Source organism: Thamnophis sirtalis, unplaced genomic scaffold, assembly GCF_051295495.1.
Source record: "Thamnophis sirtalis isolate CommonGarterSnake01/CBP01778 unplaced genomic scaffold, rThaSir2_p1.2 scaffold_1, whole genome shotgun sequence".
Taxonomy (NCBI): domain Eukaryota; kingdom Metazoa; phylum Chordata; class Lepidosauria; order Squamata; family Natricidae; genus Thamnophis; species Thamnophis sirtalis.
Window position 1 is genome coordinate 60,306,498 of NW_028261381.1, and position 27,036 is coordinate 60,333,533.

General features: G+C 41.1%; 2 protein-coding genes across 5 annotated transcripts in view; one reads left to right on the forward strand and one right to left on the reverse strand.

The window, feature by feature from the left end:
• Nucleotides 1-17,552, reverse strand: part of LOC106549203 (protein lifeguard 3) — a 50,458-nt gene extending 32,906 nt beyond the window's left edge. Inside the window, exons 1-2 of one of the 3 annotated variants that reach the window (XM_014066789.2) lie at nucleotides 17,397-17,514; nucleotides 11,408-11,577 (exon numbers count right to left, since the gene is read on the reverse strand). The gene's annotated coding sequence lies outside the window, so the exon portion shown is untranslated. Of the gene's footprint in view, nucleotides 1-11,376; nucleotides 11,578-17,396 lie in introns of all 3 variants that reach the window. The other 2 variants (XM_014066788.2, XM_014066787.2) reach the window with 2 other exon arrangements.
• The window catches only part of LOC106549204 (CD59B glycoprotein-like), a 29,724-nt gene continuing 7,807 nt past the window's right edge, over nucleotides 5,120-27,036 (forward strand). Inside the window, exon 1 of one of the 2 annotated variants that reach the window (XM_087712715.1) lies at nucleotides 5,120-5,274. The gene's annotated coding sequence lies outside the window, so the exon portion shown is untranslated. Of the gene's footprint in view, nucleotides 5,275-26,308; nucleotides 26,395-27,036 lie in introns of those variants that run through there. The other variant, XM_014066790.2, reaches the window with a different exon arrangement.

The window sequence follows — 27,036 nt, forward strand, 5'->3', positions numbered from 1 at the left end:
TGTGTGTGTGTGTGTGTTTTATTTGTGCTGATAAATAAATAAAGGGCATATATATATGCCCAATACTGCGTCTTTCAATGTTTACAGTTTTGGTCAACATAGGAAGTATTACAAAACATGAACAAAACATGAAAATAGGATGAGGAGGAAGGAATATTAGATAGGTTAGCCATCTTGATATATAACAAAATAACAAAAGTGGGGTAAAAGAAATCCCCATCCAGTGATATGAAAAAGTGGGTATTCTGAAGCACATTTATTCTCTCTCCCAAATACCAGCAGCAATATAAAGTTTGGTAGTTCTTAAATAGCAAATAATAATAATAATAATAATAATAATAATAATAATAATAATAATAATAATAAAAAACATGCACTGGCTGATTATTTAAAAGAAAGTCAAGAACATCTATTAATCGAAGTAAAGAACAAAAATCTACTGAAGGCCCAACAGACGAAACAAGAATACAGAAAAGATGTGATAAAATCAAGAATGGAGAGTTGGCAGAACAAAGCACTGCATGGCCAATTTCTGGAAAAAATAAAAGATAAAGTGGACAGTGAACAAACTTGGTTATGGTTAACAACAGGTTCATTAAAGAAAGAAACAGAGTCACTAATCCTGGCTGCGCAAGAACAAGCTATCCGCACAAATGCCATTAAGGCCAAAATCGAAAAATCCTCTGATGATGCCAAATGCAGACTTTGCAAAGAAGCTGATGAAAGTGTTGATCACATACTCAGCTGCTGTAAAAAAATCGCGCAGACTGATTATAAATTGCGGCACAATTCAGTAGCACAAATGATCCATTGGAATTTGTGCAAAAATTATAATATTAAAACAGCAACAAACTGGTGGGAACATCAGCCTGAAAAAGTCACCGAAAATCAGATGGTCAAGATCTTGTGGGATTTCCGTATACAAACCGACAAAATACTGGCGCATAATACACCAGACATCACACTGGTTGAGAAAAATAAGGTCACAATCATAGACATCGCAATACCAGGTGATAGCAGGGTCGCCGAGAAGGAACATGAAAAAATCACAAGATACCAGGACTTAAAAATCGAAATTCAACGACTATGGCACAAACCAGCAGTGGTAATTCCAGTGGTAATTGGCACACTGGGTGCTATTCCAAAAGCACTGGAATTACATTTAAAACAGTTAAAAATTGACAAAATCACCATCAGTCAAATGCAAAAAGCCGCACTGCTTGGATCTGCACGCATATTAAGAAAATACGTTACGACGTCCTAGGCCCCTGGGTGGGGCCCGACTAGTAACCAATGCCAAATCCAGTGAAACAACTGGCCGCTGTGATACAATTGTATAATAATAATAATAATAATAATAATAATAATAATAATAATAATAATAATAATAATAATAATAATAATATTATTATTATTAAAACAGCAAAAAAACTGGTGGGAACATCAGCCTGAAAAAGTCACCGAGGGTCAGATGGTCAAGATCTTGTGGGATTTTCGCATACAAACAGACAAAATACTGGCGCATAATACACCAGACATCGCATTGGTTGAGAAAAATAAGGTCACAATCATAGACATCGCAATACCAGGTGATAGCAGGGTCGCTGAGAAGGAACATGAAAAAATCAGAAAATACCAGGACTTAAAAATTGAAATTCAACGACTATGGCACAAACCAGCAGTGGTAATTCCAGTGGTAATTGGCACACTAGGTGCTATTCCAAAAGCACTGGAATTACATTTAAAACAGTTAAAAATTGACAAAATCACCATCAGTCAAATGCAAAAAGCCGCACTGCTTGGATCTGCACGCATATTACGAAAATACGTTACGACGTCCTAGGCCCCTGGGTGGGGCCCGACTAGTAACCAATGCCAAATCCGGCGAAACAACTGGCCGCTGTGATACAATTGTATAATAATAATAATAAACAACTCCTGGTGTCATAAATCTAATGTACAAGCAGAGCTCAAAGTACCAGAAGGGGAAGGATGATGCCAGTTAAACAAAACTGGAAAATTCCTGCATGGAAGAAGACATGCACAAACATTTGTTAAAGGAAAGGGAAATGGCAAACTCCATTTGCATTCTAAGTAGAACTATGAACTTGTACATGGGTTTTTATTTTATGGGGGGTGGACAAGAGGAACTGATGTGATCATTATTTGTTACTATATGATACTGGCTATGTATAGTATACATGTGATTGTATGTTGTGAAAATGGAAATTAAAAAATATGTTTAAAAAAATATAATAAAAAAGAACAAAAAAAAGTAAAAAAAAGATAAAAAAATAAAGAACTTGTACATGTCTATGGAGACTCTATGGAGATCCTCAATCATCCAGGTCATGGCTATCTGATTCAGGTACTCTGAGGGTACAGATAAACCCCTAAGTGAGTTCAACAACTCAGAGCTAACGATCTGACCTTCAGAGTTTTAATGACCAGATGACTGCAAAGAATATAAATCCTTCTATTCTCCATCATTCAGTCAGAACTGGGGAAGCTTCTTGGATGAGAAGTGAAATGTTTTCAAGGAAAAGCAACCAAGAAAAGTCCAGATGCCTTTTGGAAAAAAGGCACCTTTGAGAGACTCACTTGTACTGATAGTCCTTTACTGGTAGTTCTTGAGTTATGACCATTTCTTTAGCAACCATTCAAGGTTACAACATTGAATAAAGGGACTTATAACCAATCCTTGCAGTTATGGCTATCAGGGCATCCCTATGCTCATGGGATTGTGGCTAGCTTGTATTTACAATGGTAGCAGTGCCCCAGGGTCACCTGATCACCATTTGCAACCTTCCCAGTTGGCTTCTGACAAGCAAAGTTAATAGGGGAAGCTGGATTCGCTTAACAACTGTGGCAAAAAAAAATCATAAAATTGGTCACAGTCATGTGATGTCTCAATTAACAACCACATCACTCAGAGATATATGTTCCAGTCCCAAATGTGATTGTAAATCAAGGGCTACCTATATAGCATGACCAGTTCAGTGGAGTAAAGGACTGACTGATTCAAGATTTTGTGGGCACACAGGAGACTAATGGTGATATATTGGAGATTGCAGATCTAAAACACAAGCTGCATAAAAGGAACAACCCTCAGAATTCTGAGTCTAGCCAGGCCTTATAGCAATAGCACTTTAGACTTATATAACACTTTACAGTTTACAGTGCTTTACAGCCCTCTCTAAGTGATTTACAGAGTCAACATATCTGAATCCTCATTTTACTGACCTCGGAAGGATGGAAGGCTAAGTCAACCTTGGGCTGGTGAGATTTGAACTGCCAAATTGCAGTCAGCCGGCAGGCAGCAGAAGTAGCCTGTACCACTACACTCTAATCATTGCACCACTGCGATTTATTCCATGTATTGTGTTTGTTCTGTGAGATACTAAGAAGCAACATAAAGAGGATCAAGGCAAAATAAGTACTAAGAATATTTTAACGATGAGGCAATAACTAAACTTCAGTGAAGTGATGCCTTCACTTAAGAGCCAAGGTGGCGCAGTGGTTAAATGCAGCACTGCAGGCTACTGCTAGATCAGCAGGTCAGCGGTTCAAATCTCACCGGCTCAGGGTTGACTCAGCCTTCCATCCTTCCGAGGTGGGTAAAATGAGGACCCAGATTGTTGGGGGCAATATGCTGACTCTCTGTAAACCGCTTAGAGAGGCCTGAAAGGCCTATGAAGCGGTATATAAGTCTACTGCTAATTAAGACAGTATTTCCACTTGAACAGGTGTGGATTCAAGGATCAGAATTGAAGTTGAAATCCACAATTCTTCAAGGGCCAATGTTGGGAAACACTGACATGACCTTCTCATTGATCCAAGAATTAAATTTCAATGTTGGCTCCTAAAACCAAGAATAGAGAGGCGCAAGGATGGGTGGATGTTCTTCATCCCAAAATATTTGTACAGAAACCATACGTCTAGGTGTGTTTTCTTACACAGCAAGAACTGGATATTTCCACAATGACTCTTTTACCACCCTGACCTACCATCAAATATTTAGCACAGGTTAAAAAAAAGGCACTTGTTTATTTTTATATCCACTCCCTTGAAAACTGACCAAATAAGGTAAAACAATCATTGCCATAGATCTAAAAGTCCTTAAAAAAATCTAGAATTCTTTTGAGTTTACTTTGGATGCTGCCTTCGAGACACCTCAGGGATGGTCTATAAGAAAGAGGGAAAATGTCCACAAACAAGTTAAAGGAAAACATTTGGTGAGTTAATGGAGAGCCTCCGTGGCGCTCTATTTAGAATGCAGTACTGCAGGTTACTTCTCCTGACTGCCAGCTGCCTGCAGTTCAGCAGTTCAAAACTCACCAGGCCCAAGGTTGACTCAGCCTTCCATCCTTCGGATTTTTAGGGGCAATAGGTTGACTCTGTAAACCGCTTAGAGAGGGCTGTAAAGCACTGTGAAGCAGTATATAAGTCTAAGTGCTATTGCTATTGTTATTCAGTTTTTCTAAAGCTTTTCCTCATTCCAAATAAAAATAATTTTGGAAAATTTGAAATATCAGATATTTCTGCTGATGTATTCCAGCCCTTTTAATTTATCATTTGTATATTCTTTGCTTAACAGAATTTGTTGATCACTGCCTTGGAAGTCCAATTTATGACAGAGGGGAGGTGGTAATTTTTAAAAACAATTTACGTGCCATCTTTCAATATAAAAGTTTCTTAAGGTAGTTTGCTATTCTAAAAACATTTATAATAAGGGCATATTTGCCCTTATTATATATTTTTGTCCCAGAATTAGATATGAGGGTTATATTTATGTCTTCACCAAACATTTTTATTCAATATATTGCAGCAGTCAGTTGTAACTTAGAAACAAAGCATTCTGGCATTTGAGTCTCTAAATGTGTACTTTGGAAAGATTAACTCTTTACCGGATACAGCCCAGTACACAATGACTTTGGGGAGGGGGGAGGTTGAGTTCCTAAAACTATTAAGCACGTTCAGTTGCTATGAACACTGCTACCAAATGCACTACTGTTGTCTCTTCCTACAGAGTTTGTTCTATTCCCGGCTTCCCTTACCCAGGGGCCCACCCCTCTGAGTCACGCTTAAAGCATTTGGCTGCTTGAGCAAAGGGAGTGGCCTCCTAGCACACAGAGCACAGGGCGGGGGGAAATGCTCAGGAGATGATAGCAGTGGTAGCAGCAACTGCAAGGCAGAACACAATGGAGAGCATGCTGCTTGGAGGCCTTGCAGTCCGTGTTTTTCTACTGCAAACAGATTCTCCTGGTCTGTCTGGTAAAAGGGTATTTATTTAATTTTATTGTTAGTTGCGAAGTCTTGTCCGACCCATCACGACCCGATGGTCAACATTCCTCCAGGCCTTCCTGTCCTCTACCATCCTCTGCAGTTCATTAAAGCTCATCCCTACTGCTTCGGTGACTCCATCCAGCCACCTCATTTACTGTCATCCCCTTCTTATTTTGCCCTCAATCGTTCCCAGCATTAGGCTCTTCTCCAGTGAGTCCTTCCTTCTCATTAGGTGGCCAAAGTAAGGAGCAGTCTGGGTTGATCGGTTTAATCGCCTTGCAGTCCAAGGGACTCGCAGGAGTCTTCTCCAACACCATAGTTCAAAGGCCGCAATTCTTTGGCGCTCAGCCTTTCTTATGGTCCAACTTTCATAGACATACATTGCAACTAATTTATTTATTTAATTAGCGTATGGCAAAAGTATTAAAAAGCACATCACAATTATATCCTCAATGGGCAAACATGAAACTATTTACCATATTTGCAAATTCAAAGGTAGACTATTAGAGTCAATACAGGATGGAGTTGTATACTGAAAGTCTCCCTGGTATGCACTCAGACCACACTGTGCACAATATGTTGCATTCTTTGCTTTGGTGCACTACAACTATAATCCAAAGAAGAGAGCTTCCCCCATTTACAGAGGAGGCTTGGCTAGTAATTGGAAGGTTTGTAATTGATTACAACCCAGGCTGCCTGATTTTCTGACTAAAATTGGTGATGGGGGGAAAGTACTCAGGAAGATGATTGATTGTGTGACATTTTGCCCAGAGAAAATGTTTAATTAAGGGAAGGACTATAGATTCTGCAACTCAACTTCAGGATGCCGTACGGGACCATGGAAGATAAAACAAAACTAAGAGAATTTCAGGGCAATTCAGTATCTGGGAAACTGACTCAGCGGTTTAACAAAATTAGGCCATGGGTCGGCAACCTTAAACACTAAAAGAGCCACAAAGGTCGTAACCGGAAGTCCCCCATTCAATTCTGGGGGTCCAGTTTCCCCACCATAGAGTTCTTTTTCCTCTACCTGTCCTAACTGAAAGCCCTATCAATTGTGGAGCTGACTGGAAAACCTGCCCTTGCCATGGAGTCTCCTCCTGGCGTGCCCTGCTTCCCCCCCCAAATTGGAAGCTCCTCTCAAAATTGTGATGCCAACTGGAGACAGGGAGCTGCAGCAGAGGGATGAAAGAGCCACATGCAGCTCCAGAGCCGCATGTTGCTGATTCCTAGGTTAGGCTATATATCTATTTCCCTCCTAATTTGACACCTACCTGATGCCAAAGACTACACTTCCCACAGATTCTCAGATTTGAGCCAGTCTTGCTCAATCTGATATTATCAAAATGTGTTGAACAGCCTGAGAGTCATACAGTACTCCAACACATCTAGAAGTGCCAAGTTAGAAGACTGGCACAGATCCATGTGACAGCATGTAAACAAATATTATGTAATTAGTCCACCAAACACAAGTTGACACCAGAGTATTTGTCCAGACTTAACTTTCTTTTCCTACCACTGAATCCATGGCAAAATATATTTAATTCAAATATATATATTATCCTTTCTTTGGTTCAAGCTCTGAGAGAGGAAAAACAGTCATTTGGGGCAAGTATGCCAGGATGCTTATTTCCTACTTTTGTATTTTCCCCAGGAAGCTTCTTTTCTCCCAATGCCAGAACATGGGGAGTGGGGTGGTGGTGTTTTTTCTAACTTTTTACAGGTTAAAAAAGAAATGACACACTTTAACAAAGCAGATAATGAACAGATAGAGTGTGAAGATTCATATGGTTTTAGGAACAAGGATGTACAATTTTTTGCTTTGAGAAAACTAGGAAGGAGTTCCTGCTGAGTTGTAGTTGAGAAGAACGAAATTATTACATGTATGCTGAATAATTGCATTAATTTATTTTAATTGCACGTACAGTTAAAATCTATATATTTCAACAGGCAAATCCACAATCTAGAAGTTCAACTCAGGGATTTTGTCTCTGACATATAACAGTGGATACTGTTGTCCAAAGTCCTCAAAAGTTCCTTGCTTCTGCCTTAAAGAACATTTAAAAAGAGTGAGAATTGCTCAGGTTACCTGTAGCTATAGGAAGAAAAAAAGGCACTATTGTAGCACTAAAGAAGTGTTGTCAGCTGTAAAACCAGTAGACCCACATCAACTTGTTCATTGCAAATTATCTTGGTTTACTCAATATTTTATCTCAGAACTGCATACTCATTCTAACAGTAGCTGTGTTAATCATGTCACAACAGTTCCCCAGGCAGAGTTTTGAAAGAGGACAAAACAACTAATATCTCTCTGTGGCAGAAACCCAGAGGGGGGTGGGGAGGAAGGCCAGGGTGCAACCAAATTCCCAAAAGTGAGTGAGTACAGCAACTAAACCTGCCATTCCCATCCTCATGCCTTTCTTTGTACTGCAGCTCTCAGCAATGACCACATTAGCTGTGGCATTCGGGGCACCGAGGTCAGCACACTGTGTTGTGGCCTGCCGGCCGCTGGCCCCTCCAGCAGCCAAATCAGAGGAGGAGGAAGAGGCGGCATGGGAGTCAGAGTCAGCATCAAGGCAACCTGAGAGCTCAGAGGGGGAAGAGGGAATTAAGCTGGCAGAGAGAGAGAGAGACAGAGGCGGAGCCTGGGCTGTCCATCAGCTCTCAGATGGGAGTCAACAGCCCCCAGGTCTGGGGGTGGCTGATGAGGAAGAGTAGGAACAGCTGGGTCCAGTAACTGACGCACGGATGTATAGAAGGCAGAGGAGAGGAGAGCAATGGAAATCTGTGGGCCAATCCTTGGGAAGGAAGAGCCACCACTAGCGAAGCCCCACCCTAGCTTTGAGTATAAAAGGCAGGGAGCGGAGATAAATAGATGTGGAAGACAACTATTCATCTCCCTGCCGGATTGACTTGTTAGCCTGTGGTGAAACTTTTTGCCAGGGCTGCTGGTGCTCCTAATAAAAAAATCTTTGAGTTAATTTCAGAAGGTTTGTGGTGTTTGAGAAGCTGGGTCAGAACACACTGGTTGGAAAAGACTGCTCCATCTTACCCTGAATAAAATCCATCTGTCTAACTTGCTGCATTTCATGTTACTTCTTCATGACATTATATAGTTGAAGTCATATATAGTTGACACTATACAGTTGAAGTTTGGTGCATTTTATGTTACTACTTCATCACACTATATAGTTGAAGTCCTAAGCCAACATAGCTGAGACCCAGTTTGGCACAGCAGTGAAACCAGGGGACAGTGAGTTCTAGTCCTGCCGTAGGCATGAAAGCCAACTGGTTGACTTAGGGTCAGTCACTTTCTTTCAGGCCAACCCACCTCACAGGCTTGTTGTTCTGGGGAAAATAGGAGGAGAAAGGAGTATTGTGCATTTTTGCCATCTTGAGTTATTTATAAAAATAATAAGGGTGGGATAACAATCTCCCAAACATTAAGCTTTACCAGGGTTGAGCCTGGTGATTCTTGCTGCCTTCTTTTCCTGCATTACCATCCTTTTCAAAAGCTCTGTTGCACATTCCAGGTTAGTCTATTACAAGCTGCCTTTCTCTTCCTCTTGAGACAACCATTGTTTCCTGACACAAAGCATGGTTTCAACTCACAGTCATGCTTCTGGCAGAAGAAGATAATAGACTATTTGTTAGGGTAAAACAAAGCAAAAATACCACCTCTACATCTATGTGTAGCATCTCTCTCCTTCTGTACTCCAGGACTGTGTTCCAACCACTATAGTTTATGACGCTCCTAATCAACAATTGTTTATTTTTCATGAATTACTGAATGTCACCAGACCCTGAATTCAGGGAATGGTTCAGTTAACACTTTAGCACTAACGCTACAAACCTGAAAACCAATGTGCTTTTAGAGAAACTTCTCTGTATCTAACAATGTGACAGATCAATCTTTCCAGATCAATCAATGGTGCCATGGAATTATGGGAAATGATGACCAACCCATCATGAGAGAAGGTTGTATTGAATTGCAATGCTTATCATCTCCATAATAATCTTGTAGACTAAGTATTCTAGTCCAAAACATCTGAAGGGTGCTACTTTTTTAGGATGCCTCACCCAGAGCAACTTTAATCTGATGGGCAGTATTCACTGGCTCTTCAGCACATACTGCTAGCTACTCTGCTTGTCAGCAGCTGGACTGCTGTTCACTATCCTAATTTTGAAGCCTGCTCTATGCTGATGAAATCTTGAGATGATGCCAGTGTAATTGACACCTGCTCTTTGCCCAATATTTTTATTCCTTTTAGCTCATGCCTCTTATAATCTTAAAATGCCTCCTGGAGTTTATAGAAGCTGTAATTTTGCAGTGTATTTAGAAGATAAAGGTTCTCTGTATCCATTGTTCTCTATTTATATGTTTTTAAGAAGAGAATTCCTCTTCACTCTCCCAAAAATTCTGCAGTGTGTAGTAACAACACCCACAAGGTATTCTTCTAAAAACTAAAGATGGCTGGGCTCCATGACATTGTTTGCCTTCTGATATTTGGTTATTTTGTGATTGGCTATATCCACAGTGGCAACTATTTTATGAGAGCACTCAAAATAACATGCTTTCAAAATTCCAAGTGTGCCCACCAGTCCAAAAATGTTGAGGACCACCGACTTTTTATTCTTAATAACCTGGTAAGTTGATTATCCCAAACAACTTACTATGTTCATGGTAAAAGTTAAATTTTGAACTCAAATCCAACACTGTATTCACTGACCAAAACAACTTGGTTTAATTACAGGCTATGAGAATATTGCATCTCAGTTCAAAACAGCAACTCAGAATGCAGGCTGATTATTGTGCTTGTTGAAGCACTCATTACAAAAGCTACTTGTAGCAACAAGAATGGCTGAGTCTGCCTTGACCCTGGGCAATCAGTCGCAACTGAAAGTCATTGGTTAACCAATAAAATAATTCATCCATACAGTACTGGGGTGCAGGGAACAGGAAACTAACAGCTACCTTAATCCTATACAAATAATTATTGCCAACAAATTCAAGTCAATTGAATTTTAACTAGGTAAAATGCATACTGTATAGTCAAACATCTGATTAAGCTATTTGTTGAATATACAGTTGTTTTAAATTATTCATCATGTGTGGCCACATTCTATCACCATAGCAGCTTCATCTGTTCCTCAGTAAGTGAAGCCATGATAGTTAAGTGTGATACATACATTTACATACTTGGGGGGATAGTGGACACACCACAGGCACAGATGAACAGAGGCTAATTCTAGAAACAAAAGCAAAGCAGGAAAAAATGTTGATAAGAAACCATTTAGAAAATATTTCTTATAAATGTCTTCTGGTTTTATATGTCAGCTGGTTTCCTTATCAAAGCTAAATCAAGAGTTGGAAATAAATTGTGTTTCAGGTTATGAACTGGACACAATAATAAAGAAGTTAACTGTTGCTAACTGTTGATGTTGATGCCTAGAAACTGAATTAGTCTCAAATAAAGTGGGGCAACATTCACTGAATTCATTGAAAGTTGTCATTCTTTCCAAGCCATGGGATTCCGTTAATACAAATACTATTCCAAACCCAAGAAGAAAAAAGAATATCCATACAACATTAGTGTCTTTTACAAAAATTTCATGTGCTCAGCATACATGCTCAAGTATTAGTCATTCTCTTATTTATACAATAAAAAATAAAATAAAACAGCAACTCCTTAGGGTAGGGATGGGTAATTAATTTTCCCAAGAAGCCAAATGAGAAACTGGGAGTATTGTGGAAGGCTGCCGACACTGCCCTGCCCCTGCCAACACAGTTCCCCCACCAATGTCCCTGCGACACCCATGCCAACATCCCACCCACCACTGTGGGCCAGAGAGAGACAGTTGAAGAGCTGGATGTGGTCCATGGGCTATAAAATGCTCAGGTCTGCCTTAGAAGAATCCCATGGACTACAGATGGATAACATTTTAGAAGAGAATTCATCCAGTTCTGGTCACTATATAATTTAAAAAAATGCAGAAAGAATGCAATCTCAAACTGAGATTGACAGGATTTATAATCCATTTTATTGTGGACGTTTCAGTGGAGGAAAAGTGCCCCAAGCTAAGGTTCACCTTTATACGGCCTAAAACAGTGGCCTCCAACCTTTTGCGCACTAGGGACTGATTCCGTGGAGAAAGGTTTTCCATGGACCACAGGGAGGGGGCATGGTTTTGCAAGCTTCCTGTATTCGCAGATGGGGCTTCAGTTGTTTCTGCGGTCCAATCGCTGGCCTGCTGCATACCGGTGCTGGTCCACAGACAGGGGGTTGAGGCCTAAAAGACAAAATATGAACTGGAATCCAAATTCTTCTTTCCCAGGCAAACCTCTGTGACTTTTTAAAGGGATGAAATTCAAGAAGGAAAACTACACAGCAAGAGATATTTTGACCCAAGAGCTGTGGCACATGATACCAAGGTCCCTTCCAACTCTGTTATTCCATGTTCTGACCTGTAGGCAGCTGCTCAGATTAAACAAATGCAGGAATTGTTGAAATGCACCTACATGTGATAGACACGTGGCATTTATTTGTCCAAAAGAAATCCATGCAAAATTGGGCCTTTTCATATGATGATTTTTTTCTCCGTCTTGTTTTTTTAAGTCTAAGTTTGTGCTTAGTGGGGGGAAAAATTGTGCATAGCTAAAAAGAATTGATGGATGGATAATCCTCTTCAGCTGTATTCTGCTGCTCTATCTGGAAGCCAACCATGCAAAATGTTTTTCCCCCCAAAGAATGCCAGACCTACTTATATAACTACAAGCAGTCTGCAGTTCCTTTGAGTCATACAAACAACTAAATGTTTACAGACACAGTGAATGCATCCAATTCATCTGCTTTGAAATGGCCACAAACTAGTTAGAGCTGGTAGTTATTTAACAGCTATTAAAATTCACAAGGTTGTATGTATTCCCCTTAAATGTCTTATGGTACAATCATCATATCCAATGGAAAAGAAAAGAAAAAAGAAAAAGGATTCCAAAATGCTGGCATCATTTTTTTTAATGGTTTTCTGCCCTAAGAAATGCTCTCATAAGAATTTGTCTGAAAGAAGTCTTTCTGCTTATCTCAACATGGTTTTCTGCTCTGACATAGTATCTTTCACTTCCATTAATGAATGTTATTCACTCCAACCTCCACACATGTTGCGGCTGAAACAATCAAGCATTCTTAAAAGAAAGCTTTGGAGGGGACACTGGTTGCATTTCTTCACAAGTTCCTGTTTCAAGACTGTTCCCATCTTATCCGAGAACAGCAGGAGAAGAGAGATGTCTAAAAACAAGGAATGCTTGCAAATTTGTATTGCATGTGATTGACTATAAACATAGCATGCGCTTTAAAATGTAACTCATGGAACATATGTAACAGATATCAGAAATAGTTAAAAGCTGGACTCTTATTGATTCATTCCTCTCTCACTAAACCTTGGTCCTTTGAATTTCACTCCTCATTCATTCAGCCACCTGCTTCTTATCACTTTCAAATATTGAGCACCATGTGGTATAACTATATTCTTCTAAAATAACTAATTAAAAAAACAGTGCATGAGTGAGAGGTAGGGTAGTGGGCATATCCACTGTTCTGTCTGAACAGCTTCCTCTTATATACACCCAAACCACTGGATGGAAAACCTTATTTAGATGCAGCTTATGGTCTATTATTATATACTTCTGTTCATAAGTGTATTTCCATCTACATTCATTAGATCCATGTGAATTTATAAAATGCTGATTTCCTCTCCCCTTGCTTATTGCTGCTTACATTCATGTCTGATCACCATTATGTTTAGGCATAAAATATTTTTAAAATTCTGACTGAACACGTTGCGTGAACCTGGCAGTTCTACTTTAATAAACCAGTTTAGCAGACTAGGACTTTAGATGACATATGAAATCGACTAAACACTCATGTACCACAGAGAAAGAGACAGAAAGGGCAATTCCTCTGCCCTTAAAAATGTTAATTTTAAAAAAAAGGGTGCCACGCAGGGACAAGATTCTTATTAAAGGGGCCAGAATTTGATTTTTCCTCGCCTTTTTTTTAATGGAGATTTTTAAAAATCAAAAGCAAGTCAATATTTGAATTCGTGAAGGAAAACTTCAGCATAAGGTGTGGTTCCACATTGACTCTTTCAGGAGAAAGAAACAATAGCACACCTCCTGCTTTTAAGTGCGGTATGGATGTGTCATTCTTCCAGAAACCGGAAGAGTTGTTTTCTATGCTCGCTTCTGAAGATCTTAGAAACTGGAAAGTGTTCAGTCCTTCAACCCTGCTCCCTAGTTGAGTTTAATTACAAAGCCCACAGAGGGAAACAAGTATTCTGATTAATAGGCAAGGTGGAGTAAATCAGAATGAAAAATCTGGACGTATTTCCGCCTTTCTTATTTTGCCTCCTTTTCTTCTTATTCAGGAGGTAGGAAGAGAGAAGAGAACACATATAAGGAAGAACTATTTCCATGAAGGAATTCTGGTTAATAGAAATTTATCATCTTGAAAAAGTCTGGTCCAATCTGACCCAGGCTTCAAACTGAGAAGGTGGCCAGCAGGGCTTTGCATTAAAATCATATCATATATTATTCATGTTTTGCACTATATTTTGACTTCTTCCAATGATGTTGTCATAATGCATTCTAAAGGGACAAAGGAAGCTAATTGTCTGGAAACCCCAGTCTGGTTTCAAGTCACTATTGTAGCTCACTTCCTAAATTTACTACAAGTTGTACGTAACATACAATTACACCTGCCAATGTCTAGAGGTCAAACTGGTATGAACAAGCCAAATGCTTTATGTAGGAGAGCTGACCAGAGCATCCATGTTCTCAGCATTGCCAGCACCCACCCACTGTACTAGTTTCTTAAAATCCACAATGAAGCAGCTTCAGTCTCAAAACATTACAGGTAGTCCTCGATTTACAACCCACAAATGGGTCTGGAATGTTTATCGCTAAGCAATGCAGTCCTTGCATTGCACTTAATTTTTATGACTTTTTTTGCCCTGGTCTTTAAGTTCATGGTTAATAAACAAATAGAAATACTTCCCCCATTGACTTTGCTTGTCTGAAGTCCCCTGTTTTTATTTATTTAGCACATGTTAACAATTGTTAAAAAGCACATCACAGTGACACTCCCAATGAGCAAATATGAAACGATTTACTTTATTTACAAATCCAAAGGTAGACTATTTATATAGTTAATACAAGATGGAGTTGCAAACAGAAAGTCTCAGGGTTCCCCCCCAATCCCCGATATGTGCTCATATGGGGACAGGGAAGAAGCCTCCCCAAATGTATAGGAATCGTACACTTGGGTGTCCCCTGAGTAATGACACAGTCAGCCAATACTTCCACAATGGCAGCCGGACAATCCTTGTGATGACTTAAAGCACATCACTGTGTGAATTCCCCCGAGAAAATTGCAAATGATGAATCACGTGACCCTGGGATGCTGCAACTGGCATAAATACATGCCAGTTGCCAAGTGCTCAAATTCTGATCATGTGATTGCAGGCACACAGCAACAGTTTTAAGTGGACCCATCGCAAGTCATTTATTTCACTGCCATCATAACTTAGATGTCATTAAACAAATTGTCTTCTAGTTGTAGTTCCATATTTCCCTAGACACTTTTCGCTGGTTTCATAACTCCAGGTACGCTGTTGTGTAACAGACTGAAAAAGAAACCTAAAGTTACCAAGTTTAGGATCAGGTTGGATAAGTCAGAAACTTCACTGCTCTTGCTAGTATGTGGCAAAATTAAGGATTAGGCAATGCTGGCCAATGAAATTCAGAGAAGGTCCTGTTCCACCCATTACATCATTCTTAATGGTCACCAAGTTTGGGGTGGCGTCTTCTATCCCTAATTATTAGTTTCTGAGATACTCTGCATTAGCTCAGTCTAGCTTGGAAGCCTCCAAGTGCCATGGTGGTGCAGTGGTTAGAATGTAATACTGCAGGCTACTTCTGCTGACTGCTAGCTGCCAGCAGTTCAACAGTTCGATTCTTACCAGCTCAAGGTTGAATCAGCCTTCCATCCTTCCGAGGTGGGTAAAATAAGGACCCAGCTTGTTGGGGTCAATAGGCTGACTCTGTAAACCGCTTAGAGAGGACTATAGAGCACTGTGAAGTGGTATATAAGTCCAAGTGCTATTGCTGCTATTGCTCCTGGGACTTTCCATAGAGGAAATGCAGATTCCTTCTCCTTCCGTTTTCCAATCAACACTTCTTGCTGCATAAAGGAGCCTTGCCCCAACGGGAAAACCCAAGGATGTTATTATAAACTATTAAGCCTTCCTTCATGCCTACCAGCCACCACTGACTCAGGATGGAAGTTCCAGGCTGGAGAACACAGGTGTGAAAGGGGCCCATGGCCCTGACTTGAAGAACTGATACTCACCCTTCAATGAATTATTTGGGCAGCTATCAACATTAGAACCGCCACATATAAATAATATGCTCACAAAACTACTGTAAAACATGTAAGTTAAATGTGGTCAAATAGGTATACGCATGTCGTCCAACTCTGTTAGTTGTCTTTGGAATTTATACCACATTTACAAAGCCAGGATTAAAATCAGGCAATTAGATAATCGAGCCGTAAGTATAAATGTTTCCCTGGGCCCAAGCCATATCACAATAGGAAGCACGTGAATTTCCCTAGGGACAGCATTGCAGTTAGAATTGATGCCTCTCCCTTCCAGCCATACCCTGGATGGAGCCTGGTGATAAATGCCTACTAAAGGCGATAGGGAGCACACGGAGGCTGGCCTTGATAGAGCTACCACACCCATCATAAAGAAAGCCAGAGAGCAAATCAAAATAAAGCCACTGTCCAATATCTCAAACAAACCATGAAACATTTCCATAGCAGCAAGCAAAATGGAGAACCTCCCATTCCTATTAACAACTACAGCTTCTTATACAGGAGACCCCTGAGGAAATCACCTAGGCCAGTGGTTCTCAAACTGTGGTCTACGGACCCCGGGGGGGGGGGCAATGTCGTCACAGGGGGTCCAGGAAAGATTAAATAAATGTTATGATTTTAATCTTAAACCTTGGTGGTGCACAAAATGTATGTGGTGAAGAAAAGGTTGACAAAATGACAACCGCTGAGCTAGGCTTATTCTGGACAAAGTCTGTGTCACAAGTCACATAATTACGTCAGCTAAACAGAAACACCAGAGAGCCTCTGAGCATGTGCAGAAAGCTTGCCAGCAGAAGTAATCGCTCACACACTGCTTCCTCGTATGGACCTGGGGCAACAGAAGTACAGGTAGTCCTTGACTTACAACCACTCATTTAGGGACTATTCAAAATTACAAGGCCCCCAGAAAAAAAGTGACTGGTGACCATTTTTTAAACTTACAAACTTTGTAGCATCCCCATGATCATCTGATCGATATTTGGATACTTAGCAACGGACTAAAATTTATGATGGTCACAGTATACCTCTGTGTGTGTGTTTGTGTGTGTGTGTGTGTGTGTGTGTGTGTGTGTGTGTGTGTGACATGTGATTCCTTTCTGCGACCTCTTGACAACCAAAATCAATGGGGAAGCCAGGTTCACTTAACTGGATTCCTAACTCATCAACTACAGTGATTCACTGAACGACTGTGGCAAGAAAGGTCGTAAAATGGGGCAAAACTCCTTTAACACATGTCTCCCTTAACAACAGAAATTTTGGGCTCAATGACGGTCATAAACTTCCTAATACTACGTTTTACAAGAGCAAGACGCTCCTACGCCCCATCTGTTGAAACAGTCTAGATTCCCATCAGCCACGTCAAAGCTCCAGGCTTTGTGGCACCCGCTGAACGCCCGTTCTGCTTTTGCCCGTCGCCGCGGTGGATTTCCGAACGAAAGCAAACACCAACGGGCACAAAAACCCCTTCCAAAGGGAACGGCGCCCCTTTAGGTTTGTTATCCATATTAAAGCGAAACGCCCTGAGAAGTTTCTGCGGAGCTCGGCTGAAGCCAGGGCGAAAGAAAAATAAATTAAATAAATGCGAAGCCCTTAAGACTCAGTCCCAGCGGACCAAACGACTCCGAGAAAAGCCCACCGGCGACCCCAAAGCCTTTAAACCACTTTTTCCAGACTTACCTCCGCAACCGGCTCGCGGTTTCGCCCCACCAAAGAACTTTCGCCCCCCTTGCTCGCGTCGAAGTTCGCGACAGTCCTCGGAGAAGGAGGCAGGGCGGGGCGGGCAAAGGAAAAAGCAGAGGCGGGCTCCGGACCACGCCCTCGCTTGCCTAAAGTAACCCTCGACGGACCAGGCGCACACAGGAGGCGCCCCCAAGAGGCGTGGTCAGGAAAGTGCAGGCGGAAAGTTTGTTACGGAATGGAGACGCTGGGCAAGAAACCGGAAGGTCCTTTGTAAACGGAAGTGTCCCTGGGTATACTGGCTGGGGGTGATGTTGAGTTGTAACCCACCCAGAGAGCATCAGGAAAAGGAGGAGTGTTTTGGTGGTCAGAAATGGTATAGGATCCCCTGCTTGAGCAGGGGGTTGGACTAGATGGCCTACAGCAGTGGTTCTCAACCTTCCTAATGCCGCTCCCCCTTAATACAGTTCATGTTGTGGTGACCCCCAACCATAAAATTATTTTCGTTGCTACTATGTAACACGGGGAGCCACAAAACCTGGGTGGGTGTGGCCAACTCAAGATCACTCCCACCCAGTCACATGACATCCCCCCCTCCAGAAATGCCTACCAAGGTTTCATGGCTCAATGTTTTCTGTGAGAATGGGGTCTCTCTCCTCTTCCCCTCTCATTTCTGTTTTTCTCTATTTTTCCTCTCCCTTTCTCTTCTTCCTTTCTTTCCTTCCCTTTCCCTCTTTCTTTTTCTTTCTTTCTCATTGGATACAATAGCAAATCCAAAATAAAGTTATTAATTGCTGGATATTGCTTCTCTGTAATCTTTTCATAGTGAACTCTTAAGTTGATAGTCATGTTGGCTCAGGAACTCTGGCATTGAAGCACGCAAGTCTTAAAGCTGTCAAGTTACCAGATCCTTGCACCCCTAACCCTTTAGAAAAAAGCCCCCAGGGGTGTTCAAACTTGACAGCTTTAAGACTTGTGGACTTCAACTCCCAGAATTCCTCCTCTCGCTTCATCTTGATGATGTGTAGACAGGCGGGGGAGGGAGCTGGAACCAGTTCTAAACGGCACTGTAGATTTGTGGAACCTCTTCTATAGAAGAGGTTAGAACTGGCAGGAACCCACCCCTGATGCATTGACTACCTAAGGTGGGTGCAGACACATTCTCTCTGGTTCCTATGGATGTTCAAGGCCCCTTTGCATTTTGGCAGGAGAAGAAACTATACTCTCCCACAATTCAGAAAGCCATCTCTCCTACTTCTCTTCCCAACTCATGAGTGGCAGGCAAAGAAAGAAGATCAGGATGAGAAGTGAATCTTTTGGTACCAGTATTTTCCAGCACCAAAATATCCTGATTTCTTACTATAGAAAACAAAAGAAAGTAGGTGTCCTACGTTGGTTTTTGATGCTATCTGATGCTATTTTGATGCTGGTAGTGAAAGAACTGCTCTGCTTCATTTCTCTCCTTCCATGAAAAACAGTAAGGTGGGAGGGAGAGTAGCTCCTCTGATGTCTGTCCTTTCTTCCAGTCTCAGAGAAATAACTTTTGTGGGAGTATAGAAAAAAATGGATATACAGATGGGTAAGTGAGCTCCAGACCCTCTTTCTCATTGTTGATCAATCATTTTTAATCAGCTGATATTAATGAAAGTTTTGTACTTCTTGGACAGAGAATTGGATGAATGGTATTGGAATGAAATGCACTTGAGAGTTATTCTCTCTCAACCCTAGGAAGGAAACAGTGATGAACCACTTTGGAAAATGCTACCAAGCAAACTCCAGAGACTAGTCCATGTAGTTGCCAAGAGTCAATGCTGACTCAAAGCATTAAAAAAGTTATGTAAATAAATACAGTGTTAAAGTCTGATGTTTTAATTTGAAGAAAGCTATCTTCCTATTTCAATTTCATTCTTTTAAGGGAAAAATAGTCTTTAAAAAGTCAAATAGGGCAGGAAATCTGTAATCATAGAATAGAATAGATAGACTAGAATAGTATTCTTTATTGGCCAAGTGTGATTGAATACACAAGGAATTTGTCTTTGGTGCATATGCTCTCAGTGTACATAAAAAAAGATACATTCGTCAAGAATCATAAGGTACAACACTTAATGATAGTCATAGGGTACAAATAAGCAATCAGGAAACAATCAATATCAATATAAATTGTAAGGATACAAGCAACAAAGATACAGTCCTGCAGTCATAAGTGGAAGGAGATGGATGATAGGAACGATGAGAAGATTAATAGTAATAGTAATGTAGTCTTGGTGAATAGTTTGACATTGTTGAGGGAATTATTTGTTTAGCAGAGTGATGGTGTTCAGAGAAAAACTGTTCTTGTGTCTAGTTGTCTTGGTGTGCAGTGCTCCATAGCATCGTTTTGAAGGCAGGAGTTGAAACAATTTATGTCCAGGATGTGAGGGGTCAATAACTATTTTCATGGGCCTCTTTTGCCTCTTGCAGTGTACAGGTTCTCAATGGAAGGCAGGTTGGTAGTAATTGTTTTTTCTGCAGTTCTGATTATTCTCTGAAATCTGTGTCTGTCTTCTTGGGTTGCAGAACCAAACCACACAGTTCTAGAAGTGCAGATGACAGACTCAATAATTCCTCTGTAGAACTGTATCAGCAGCTCCTTGGGCAGTTTGAGCTTTCTGAGTTGGCGCAGAAAGAACATTCTTTGTTGTGCTTTTTTGATTACGTTTTTGATGTTAGGTGTCCATTTTAGGTCTTGAGCTATGATAGATCCTAGAAATTTGAAGGTCTCTATTGTAGTAGGTCTAGTATTGTAAGATGTAGTATGGGAGGGTTCCTCCTAAAGTCTACTACCATTTCTATGGTGTTGAGTGTGTTCAGTTCCAGATTGTTCTGGTCGCACCACGAGGCTAGTTGTTCAACCTCCCGTCTGTATGTGGTTTCATCGTTGTCTTGAATGAGATCAATCACTGTTGTATCATCTGCAAACTTCAGTAATTTAACAGATGGATCATCTGAGATGCAGTCATTGGTATACAGAGAGAAGAGAAGTGGCAAGAGCACACAGCCCTGGAGGGCTTCTGTGCTAATTGTACAGGTATCTGATGTGATTTTGCCTAGCTTCACCTGCTGCTTCCTGTCTGTTAGGAAGCTTGTGATCTACTTACAAGTGTGTTCAGGTACTGCTAGCTGATCATGTTGCCTAATTCCTATTCTACCCAACTAGGTGCTGGATGCTGCCAGCCTCTATCATATTTTAACATACCAATTAATGTAGTTCCCAAGAACTTCTTTTTATTTTGCCTTATATTGTAGAAAAAGTTGAACTAATAGTTTTCTTATGATTGCAACTGGAAAAAGGCATTGCCAGAGGGAGCTATTGAGCTAATTTAGAATACTTTCAAAACTCCTCTTTGCCTCTCTTCTTCCAAAAATTCTTTTTGATTACAGATCCCCCACATCTCATACAGTTTGACTTGGCATAAATGACATGTGAGCTTTTCCATTTTTATGAGAGGTAGAAAATTCCAGAACAGGTTTCGGCAGAGTGATTCGTTTTAGATATTGCCAGAACCTTACTGTGTTTCTATAAAAAAATTTAAAATAAGAAAGCCTAGATTTATGTTAAAATCAGTATAGAAACCTTACTTATGTGACTGCCTTTTCCTGATTGTTTCTACTTGACCCATCCAATCTGGCAGTTACCATCAGCCAAGGAGTGTCAAAGAAGGGCCTTTTCTGCTGTGGCACCCATCCTCTGGAAGATATTCCTTCTGTCCAAGGGTGGGTTCCTACTGGCGTTGGTACCAATTCGTTTTGCGAGCCTCCAGAGGCTGGGGGAAGCAGTTTTTGCCTTTCCAGAGCAGGGGTGAGTTCCAGCAGGCACTACTGCCAGTTCGCTCGTGTGCACGGTGTGCATGCGTGCACACTTTGCGCACTTGATGTCCTCATGCATGCATATGTGCAATACAATTAAAATTGTTCTGCACAGAAGCAAAAAACAGGATGGTGTCACCGATGGCGCCGCCTGGAAAACTGGTTCAGGGGTGTGGCAAGTCTAGGTCACTGCTGGTTCCAGTGACCCAGGCCACCAAACTACTTCCAGTTCGGCCAAACCAGTCCAAACCGGTAGGAACCCACCACTGTCCCAGAGGCTCAAGGAAAGCCTCCAGAGCCTGGGGAAGACAAAAATGCTGCCCCCCCCCTCGGTGGTGCAGGAGGCGGACTAGGCCACGCCCACCATGAAAGAAAGAAAGAGAGAGGGGGGGAGGGAGGGAGAGAGAGAGAGAGGGAGACTTCCAAATCCTTCCCCCTTCTTCTGTCAGAACAAGATAAATGTTTACACAGAGGATGTGCTTTCAGGAGCTGTTGATATTCTGTGAAACCACTTACGGTAACACTGAAGGTTTCCCTGGGCCAGCATATCTGTTGATTTTTGATAGCTTTGATGATTTTGTAGAATTTGAAACACTTGCTCTTTTATGATTTTTTTCCCATTCCTTCATTCTTCTTTCTTTTCTTGAGAGGTTTGAGTTACTTTCCAAGATATTGTGGATCTAATTATCTTTAGAAAGCATAAAGCATAAGAGTACACAAAATTGAGTACATTATAAAAAGTATTTTACATTATATTTAGTTAAAATAGAGTCATATAAATAAAACAAGATGCCAAATGTCTTTTTTATTACAAAAGATTAGAAACTCACATATAGAAATTTGGAGACTGCTTTAGGATCAGTCATAATATAATTCCTGTTATCAAAGAAGAAGTAATATTAGAGGGGAATGGAGGAGAACTCTAGAAAAGACTGGTTAAAACCGACCACATAACATTTCCCCAAACGTTTGCAATTGGTGATACTAAAGCCACAGCACAGACTTGAAAATCCTGAACAGTGGTGGGATTTAGCCAGTTCGCAGCTATTTGGGACAGCCAGTTATTAACTTTCTAAGTAATTTGGAGACCCGTTTGTTGGAAGAAATCTTATTTTGTTTTGAACCCCTTTTGTGACATTCTGACAAGCAAAGTCAATGGACAGCCAGATTTCACTTAACTACTATGCAATTAACAATTGCAGTGATTCACTTAACAACTATGGCACGAAAGGTCGTAAAATAGGGCAAAACTGACATTTAACAAATGACTCACTTAGCAGCAGAAGTTTTGTGATCAATTGTGGTCGTAGGTTAAGGACTATCTGCAGTGATGTGCGGTGAAGTTTATGGCTGGTGAGGCAAAAAGAAAGAAAGCTGTTTTTGCCCGCCCCGCAGCTATGTCCGAAATAGAGGCGTCTCACACCCCACAGCTATGTCCGACCCAGCTGCGGGGCACGGACGCCTCTATGTCAGACAGAAGTGGCGGGGCGCTTTCTTTCGGCTTTTGCCCGCCCCACAGGGCAAACACTTCCACCTTGCAGGTGACGGAGCTGCAGGCCACCAGGAGTACATCCTCCCGCAGCAGAAGAGCGCTGGTTCCTACTTCAGAAGGACGACTTGCTGCGACCCGAAGGGGTGCAAGTTGTAGACCTGCACCATGGCTCCAGCTCTCCCAGGCTCCGCACCCAAAATCAACTGTCTCCTGTGTGATCCTTGCCTCGTAGCCGCTGCAAAGGCTACCGCTCCCACAAAGGGCCCCGCCTCAGGCCGGTCAGCTGGAAGGAACACCCCCAATCCAGCCACCGCTTCCCGTGAAGGCAGCTTCTCTATCAGAGGCTGCTTGAAGCCATTTATACCAGGTGACAGGGCTTAAGGCTGCAGCCTGCAATCGTTTACCTTCTCCCCGAAGGTGATCTAGTTCTAAGCGTGGCTTTAAAGTCCTGGCACTGCGCCCACCATAGAGCGCTCTATGGCGGGCGCAGCGGCATGGCTTTAAAGTCCCGGCGCCGCACTGGCCATAGAGCGGGATGCATCCCACTCTATGGCGGGCGTGTCGGCAGGGCTTTGAAATCCTGGCACCACGCCGGCCATAGAGCAGGACACATCCCGCTCTATGGCAGACGCGGTGGCAGGGCTTTAAAGTCCCAGCGCTGCACCGGCCATAGAGCAGAACGTGTCCTGCTCTATGGTGGGCGCGGCAGCAGGGCTTTAAAAAATTAAAAATAAAGTGCCAGCCCATGCACCAGTAGAGGTGGGTAAAACACACACACACACACACACACACACACACACACACACACACACACACATTACTTATAATAATACAAATTACAATTATTTACAAATTACAATAATTTTGAATTCCTCCCCCCTCCCTCCAACGCACATACCTTTTCCAGCTGTTTCACAGAGGATTTCAACTCTTCTCTTATCTGCCATGATGAAAATGTAAAAAATGTAAAAAGAAAAAAGCAAGAGCTGCTGAAGTAAGGCTGGGTTAGCTGCTGCCAGAGTCTCTAATGGATGACTCTGCTTAACTGTTTAAAAAAAGCCTCTAAAAAAGGTGCCCTCTACAGGAGGAGGCGAGAGAACCATGTGCCTCATCTACATAAGGAATTTTTCGCCTTTTAACCCTTGCTTAACTCTGCTCAAGTGATCATAAAGATAGACTAAATGAGGCACATGGTTCTCTCGCCTCCTCTTGCAGAGGGCACTTTTTTTAGAGGCTTTTTAAAACAATTAAGCACTAAGCAGAGTCATCCACTGTGACTCTGGCAGCAACTACCTCAGCCTTTTACATTTTCTTTTCTTTTCATGATGACAGTGGTGAGGCCCTGCCTCCCCTGCCTCCCCTGAGTGCATGCCATTGACTACCTGTATATATATATAGACTCCATAGTTCGAATGCTAGGTGATTGAGGTCTAGCTGTTATTGTTCCTTTTATCGAGAATGAGGTAATTATTTAGCTCATTTGCTCCCCAATCATTGTATTAAATATAATTAATACATTATATGCCAAACCAAATATGATCTGATTTGATTGAGTGCAGGGAACTAACATATTAGTGGAAGAACTGGCATGATTTAGACCAGGGGGATATACTATAGATTAAGTAATACTGATACGTCATGTTGTAGAAAAATTTGTGCAAGAGAGAGAAAACCATTACATTTAGTTTTTGTAAGCTCTGGGGGATTGTGTACATATTTTAGATAGTGAGGGGCTTTTGTATCTCAGAAACTGGATTCAGGTGTTTTTTAAGTTATTAAAATGAAATGGCTTGGGAAAGCACAAGGAAGTGGCGGTAAAATTCTGATTGTATGTAAGAATTGTGTGACAGGAAGATTTGAAACTAAGTACAGATATAACAGATGAATATGTATGTATTAAGTGTTCCAGCTTTGAAAAATGCACAGAAAGGGACCATAACTTACTTGTATCACATCCCTATGAAAGCAGGTTCTTACTAAGATCAGGTCATTTATTCCTTTAGTTTACTATGTATATTTAGTTTAACAATAATAATCCTGGAAGAGCAATCATAATCATATCAAAAATCTTGAGAAGCAGAGTTTGTTCGTGTTGTGTCCTTCCGATGCAGCCAGCAGGCGGGGCCAGAGCTGCAGGCTCCTGATTGGCCCAGGTGCACCTGCCGGCTGGCGGGAAAATCACTGGCCACCTATTGGCCAGCCGCCTGACAGCTGTCATATATAAATAGCTGTCAGGCGGCCTGAGCACTGTCCGTGTTCTGAAGTTGTTCTTGCTGTTGCTTGTTGAATAAAGTCTTGTAGCACCTCACTGCTGGTCTTTGTTTAACCAAGATGGGGAACCATGAAACCATGACAAAATGTCTTGTACAGGCCCACCAGCTTTGGCTAATTGAGTAAGCCCCAGTTAAAACACAGATTTGTATGTTTATACCAATTCAATTCAAAGAGGAAGTGGCCCTATCCCCAATTTTCCTGAAAATAAGACCTCCCTGGATAATAAGCCCAATCGGGCTTTTGAGCACATGCGCTAAAATAAGCCCTCCCCAAAAAATAAGGCCTCCCTGAAAATATTGCAACACAGCAGCAGCCATGAGGTGACCACGCTCGCCACCTCCTACCTACACCTAAAAAATATAAGATCTTAAAAGAAAATAAGACACTGTCTTATTTTTAGGGAAACACTGTAGTATTGTCAGAAGAAGAATTTGAGGTTGCAAACTAAGCCAGAGTTGTGCAAGAATAATTAAAAAAGGAAAACCAGACAGTTGTGAGGCAAAGAGAATTATTTTATTCCCAAAAGCAAAGAGGTCTGCCTATGGGGGTAGATACCTAGAACATGGGGTAGAGAAGGATTATTTTATAGGGAAGCTTGTCCTGGGTGTGGAAGTGTGTTCGTGCTGCTTTTAGGATGACACTTGAAGGGCATGGGCTTGTGTGTATGCATTGAGGAGGTGAAGGGGTTGATTAGATCAAGTGATTTGGGTTGAGTCTGTTCATTTGAACTGTGAGCATTATAATTATGTTTACATTGTGTTAACTGAGTGTTGTGTGTTTGCTTATGTATATTTGTACTTGAAATAAGTGTTTAATTCTTATGTTTGTGTTTAAAGGCTTTCAGAGGCTGTTGATCAGTAACTCTGTGGATCCTGGATTAGTTAGCATATGATTCCCTATATATTTCTACAAATTATACAAATTTATACATTCTTCCCACAGTATATATTTACAGGAGAACAAATATTTAAGGTACTTTAGAGGGGTGGGTGGAGGAAATATTGTCATTTTATGCAGTCTGGAACAGACAAAGCATCAACAGTAATTTTGACATCATGTCAGCTTGTCATCTTATCAGCTTACTCCATAAATAAACAAAACACCTTGACAACAGCATGCTCTGTGCTTTGCAAGTCCAGAACATTGCATTATGATCCTTATAAAGTTATTTACCCATTGAGTAAGAAATGGATTTCCCTTTCTGGTAAAAACTCCTACATCACAATTGTTGCAGAATAAGGGATTTTAGAGTAAGAATTTCCCAAGAATTTCCCAAAATCAGAGAAAAAAAGGGAGGAGACGAGAAAGCACCTCACTCTATAAATACTTGCAGTTGTACCACCCAGGTAGGAAATCATAGCTCGTTTTACCTCAACTGTATCAAAGGTAAGATTCAGCTTTTCTCACACACATTTTTTATTCATTATGTGGTATTTATACAATAAATATACAAGAAAACTTTCTTATTTATATATCTTATATTCTAAATTAAAGGCTTAAGATTACTATGTCAAAGAAAACAAGGTTTTAATGATATTGCTGTGTTATAATTATAATGATTAATATTATTTTGAATTATTTCATATTCCTTAGTCAGAATATATTAGAGAAAAATACTATAGAAAGAATTAGGGAGAGCAGTTGTAGTGTTTCCAGATGATAGTGGACCACACGTTCCAGCATCTATTAACACTGGCTAGGCTAGAGGCTTACACTTTTTCTATCTTTTCTATTTAAAAATCAGAACTTTCTTATTGGGAGCATTTCCCATTATAAATATAGAGAATTCTTAAAACATAATGTCACGAAGAGTCTAAAGCAGAGTTAAGATAATGGTTTTACTAACAATAGTAATAGCAGCAGACTTATATACCGCTTCACAGTGCTTTTACAGCCCTCTCTAAACGGTTTACAGAGTCAACCTATTGCCCCCAACAATTTGGGTCCTCATTTTACCCACCTTGGAAGGATGGAAAGATGAGTCAACCTTGAGCCTGGTGAGATTTGAACTGCCAAATTGCAGGCAGC